General features: G+C 45.7%; 1 pseudogene; it reads right to left on the bottom strand.

The window, feature by feature from the left end:
- LOC113458359 lies at positions 1 to 118 on the bottom strand (annotated as a pseudogene).
- Between the last annotated feature and the right edge of the window lie 5335 nt (positions 119 to 5453).

Raw genomic sequence — 5453 nt, 5'->3', positions numbered from 1 at the left:
CCTCTCCTCTCCTGGTATTTCCAGGCGGTCTCCCATCCAAGTACTAACCAGGCCCAACCCTGCTTAGCTTCCGAGATCAGGTGAGGTTGGGCACGTTCAGGGTGGTATGGCCGTAGACTAATTTCTTCATGTTCTATAGTCAAAGCATGTAATATGGTGTCTTCAGCAATAGGACCTTATTGTCTAGCTTTTGGCATCAACAGCAGAGGTGGCCAGGGAGTGGTGGCTGGGCGGTGGTGATGCCTGCCTTTAATCCCAGCACTCAGGAGGCAGAGGCAGGTGGATCTCTGTGAGTTCAAGGCCGGCCTGGTCTACAAAGTGAGTTCCAGAACAGCCAGTGGTACACAGAGAAACCCTGTCTTGAAAAAAACAGCAATAGTGATAGCCTTTAGGATATGGGGACCCTCAGGGGCTTCTGTGACCCTCACAGGGAGGTGGCCTAACCCTAGCACTGGGGTTTTCGTTCACTAACCTTATCGTCTCTAGGGATGTCCTTTTTTTTTCCCCTTGTAGCATTTATTTTGGGTTTTGTTTGTTGTTTGTTATAGTTAGCTTAGTTACAGTAGGGTTGTAAGGGTAAATGGAAGTAACATTGTACCTGATTGTCTCTCCAGTGGTTTTCCAAATCTGCAAAACGTTCTGAGCTTCATCTATTTAACAAAACCTTCTCCAGATGATGAGCAGGAAGACAAGGCAACATCTGGAACTATCATCCCATAACAGAGAGTCGGGTTACAAAGATAACCTTGGTAAAGCACTCTGAAAGTGTGCTGTCACGGTCGTGACCCCCGAAGTTCACAATAAGAAGATGCTAAAGTCACTCAGACATTGGTGGCACACCTGATATTTGCCCAATTTCCATGAATTTACTGCCTGGTTGAGGAAGCAAAAAGAGGTGAATATTAAACTCAAATTTCAATTCATTCAATTAGTTAAACAAATATGTCTCAGGGCCGGGCGGTGGTGGCGCACGCCTTTAATCCCAGCACTCAGGAGGCAGAGGCAGGTGGATCTCTTTGAGTTCAAGGCCAGCCTGGTCTGCATAGCTAGTTCCAGGACAGGCTCCAAAGAAAAAACTCTGTCTCGAAACCAAAACCCAAACCAAAACAATACTAAAGTCAAACAGAAACAATATCTAATACAGCAGGGAACGGTTCCACCCATTTGTAGTGATTGCTTCCTCCACAGATCAAGGTTGGTTCGAAGCATGCATAGGAGGCACTAACCTAAATTGCTCCCTGTAATCTTCAGTCGTTCTTTCTGAGCCATCATGTTTCTGTATCCTAGAGCTATTTCACAGCGTCTCCCTGTACTTCTCCACACCGAATAAACGCAGTGGGCCTGGCTTACTCTGCTCAATCTACTCAGGGACAAAAGCGAACGTGGCTCTGCTTTCCCCTACTGAAGTTGCTGTCTCCTCGGGTCAGAGTGGCCCTGAGTTGGTACCGTGGCTATAGCCTCCTCCTTCACTATACCTAGCTGTCACAGTAGTTCCTGAGGGAGCAAACAATCGCTACCCCTAGCACAACCATTTTCTGGAGGGAAATATACCCATCTATATGTTGTATTTTCCTCTTTTTCTACTAAAGGGCAGACTTGTAGGCTGTCTTCTATTGTTTTTAACACCTCTTTCTCCTCCTCCTGTTTATTTAATATACTTGTCAAGTCAGAAGCTAACTGGGAGAATGCTAGTCTCATCTCCTTTTTATTGTTGCTGTTGCTGCTGCTGTTGAGACAGAGTTTCTCTGTATCTTTGGAGCCTGTTCTGGACCAAGTTGACCTCAGACTCATGGAGACCCACCTGAGTGTGCTGGGATTAAAAGTGTGTGCCACCAGCAGCCAGCTTCATCTCCTTTTCTTGTAATTGTTCCTTTACAGTGACAAGTTCTGCTTGGCCACCATCTCGGCCTTAGATGCATTTCTAACCACACACAGTAGAGGCCAGGCAACCGCTGCCATTGCTTGCTGACAACCTTGTCCTTTGGGTGTGCTAATCTCAAGGAATGCAAAATTTCCTCGAGACCTTCAACTATTCTCAGGGCTTCTCCCTACTCACTTGGTGGACCCCACTCACCAGGCAGGCATGATGCCCCACACCACACAGATGGAAAGATGCCATCCTGGATTCCTTCCACAGACACTCCTAATCATGATGGCTCAGCCTTAGTTGCATGCCTTGCTACCAATAGCCAGAACCATGCACTCACTCCTCCCCAACTCATCTTTGGTTCTGTCGCGTCCCTGATCAGGGGTCAATTATGTTGTGTAACAAAATTGTTCCTAGGGAGATGTAACACACATATCTACTCCCCCCAGAAAGGGAATCCATGACAGGCTAAAATATGAATCCTGCCAAAGTTCAACTTGGTGAACCATGGAGTTTTATTGGAGTTACTTACAGGTATATGGATGAGGGGTTACTTACAGGAGCAGAAATGACTCAAAGACCACCCCTGGCATGGGTTACAGCTCACCATATCTGGGAAACCTGGAGCACTTTGCACAGTCTTAACATGTTGGACAGTGTCCTTTCCAGGCGGCTCAGTTGGTCTAAACCTCTTCCAGGAAGCTTCTCTGGTTTCTGCTTCTTCTAGGCAACTGGTCTGGTCTCAAAGTCTTCTTTGCAGCTTGGCTTGTCTGAGTCTTTTTGTCGCTTGGTTTCCTTGTCTCTGAGACTGACTCTCAGCTTTATTTGCTTACTCTGGCAGGGAGGGGGGTCTAATGAATCTGGTCCGTTTCAGGAACTTCCTGAAGCTATTTTGAGTAGTTTACCTTCTTGTTTAAAGAGTTTCCCTGCAAGATAGTTTGTTTCAGTCTAGGAGGAAAGTGTTACACAATGGATGCCCTTAAGAACTCAAATTAACAGTTCCCAGGATAAATGACGTAGCAGGGGTTCTCAACCTTCCTAAGGCTGCAACCCTTTAACATAGTTCTTCAAGTTATGGTACACTCCCTCCAAGCATAAAATTATTTTTGTTGCTACTTCCATAACTATAATTTTGATACTCTTATGAATCATAATGTAAAATCTGATATGCAACCCCTGTGAAAGGGTTGTTCAACCCCTCCCCCAAAAAGAGTCCCAACCTATATGTTAAAAAGCACAGATCTACCCTGAAGAAGACCTACCTTCTGTTGGTGTCGACCTGAGACTACTGCAAATCAAACGCTGGACCTTGCCCTGTGACTGGCTGAATTCCCAGCCTCCCAAGATGTTGCCTATGAAAGTGAGGTGACTGATTGGGGAAGGAACAGGCTGCTGTAAATTGAAATGTGCTTGTGTAGAAGGAGCTGGAGCAGGAGCATTGAGCCTGGAACACTGAGTCTTTATCACCAGAGGTCTTTCCACCCGGAGCAGAAACAGTCCTTCAGTCCTCGTGGCCTGAGTAGCTGAGAATTGCTTGAGAGAATCTGGAATGACCTCCCTGGAGGCAGATCCTGTCCAGGACCCTACTCACTCTCCTCGGGAACAACTCTAACCTTCCTCTTTGCTTCCAGGCCTAGAAGTAGACTGCAGTCCCAGAAGGCCACGAACGGTGAAATACAACATACAAACCAGGAAGAGATGTGCCAAATTTCAAAACAAAACAGATGCTTGAGCTTACAAGTAAGCTGTACATAGACAGAAATGGAGGAGTGTGTATGACGACAGATACTGAGAGAGTGAGACAAGACCATAAGAGAACGAAGTTGAACGTATTCGTATGGGCTCACTACACAGAGACTCTGTTGTCTTTCTCTTCCTTTCTGTCTTAGTCAGGGTTTCTATCACTGTGAAGAGACATCATGAGCACACCAACTCTTATTCTTTTTATTTTTTATTTTTTTCTTTTTGGTTCTTTTATTTGATTTTATTGATTTTTATTGGGCTCTACATTTTTCTCTGTTCCTCTCCCTGCCTCTCACCTTCCCCTTCAACACAGCAACTCTTAGAAGGAAAGATATTTAATTGGGGTGGCTGGCTTACAGTTTAGAGATTCAGCCCATTATCATCATGGTGGGACATGGCAGTGTGTAGGCAGACATGGTGCTGGAGAAGAAGCTAAGAGTCCTACATCTTGACTTGCAGGCAACAGGAAGTGGTCTGAGATATTGGGCATAACTTGAGCATATATGAGACCTCAAAGCCCATCTCCACAGTGACACACTTCTTCCAACAAGCCACACCTACTCCAACAAGGCAACACCTCCTAATAGTACCACTTCCCTTTGGGGGCCATTTTCTATCAAGCCCCTCTTCCTCTTTTTCTGCGGCTTTGGAGCCTGTCCTGGAACTAGCTTTGTAGACCAGGCTGGTCTCGAACTCACAGAGATCCGCCTGCCTCTGCCTCCCGAGTGCTGGGATTAAAGGCATGCGCCACCAACGCCCGGCTCTCTTTTTCTTTTTACATGTGCATGAAGGTACATGAATGTCTTAGGGGTTAGATCCGGGACTTTACATTTGCTAGAAAAGCTCTCTGCCACCAACATACATCCTTCAAACCCATTCTACCTTCTGTGTTACAGTTCAAGGAGTTAGAAAATGCTGTTTGCTTGGGTGACTCAAACATGGACCAAAATGAGACCTAGATGTAGCACTGCTTCAGTTTACCATAAAGGAAAACACTGAAAGACCTAGAGATATGAGAATGTTTGGCACAGGCAGGTTTCACAGGTTTCAAAGGAAACCCACATTGTAACAGCACAAAAGAGTATGCCAGTACTGAAAGAAACAAAGTTGTGGAGCTAGCCCAGCATCCTTGAAGGACTCTGTATTTGCTCTTTGCTACAAACTAGAGCTTCTAAGCCAGGCTATCATCACAGAATTGGGAATCTTTTTTTTTTTTTTTTTTTTTTTTGGTTTTTCGAGACAGGGTTTCTCTGTAGGAACTAGCTCTTGTAGACCAGGGTGGCCTCGAACTCCCAGAGATCCGCCTGCCTTTGCCTCCCGAGTGCTGGGATTAAAGGCGTGCGCCACCACCGCCCGGCCCAGAATTGGGAATCTTAAGTATAGTGAGCACAGTTGAATTCCTCCTTCCTATCCAGGTGGCAGTTTGGACACTTGACCACCTAAGATGAAGTAGTTATGGCTCCCATAGTAGAAAACAGTCAAGACATTTATCAGAATATTGGGACTCACACAAGACCTTTAGTCTTGGCTGGTAGATCCATGGTGTTCCTAGAAATAAAATAGGTTGGCTGTCCTGTCCTGCACAGCTCTAGAGATTGACCTGACTGGGACCACAAGGGAATAAAGAAAGATACATCCAGGGACACACAAAAAGCTGGGATAGGATGAACTGGGCAATCTTATGAAGAAGTTCAGCACCCCAGACACTCAGGATGCTTATCACATTCAGAGAGGAACAAGGAGGCAAGTTTAGCAGTCTCTGTAGGGAGCAGTCTTCAGGCTGTGAACAAGCTGGAGGAGAAAGCTACAGTGGACATTTTCTTTTTTTCTTTTTTGGTTTTTC

This window comes from Microtus ochrogaster, unplaced genomic scaffold (assembly GCF_000317375.1).
Source record: "Microtus ochrogaster isolate Prairie Vole_2 unplaced genomic scaffold, MicOch1.0 UNK15, whole genome shotgun sequence".
NCBI lineage: Eukaryota > Metazoa > Chordata > Mammalia > Rodentia > Cricetidae > Microtus > Microtus ochrogaster.
This window is presented reverse-complemented; position numbering and strand designations above follow the sequence as displayed.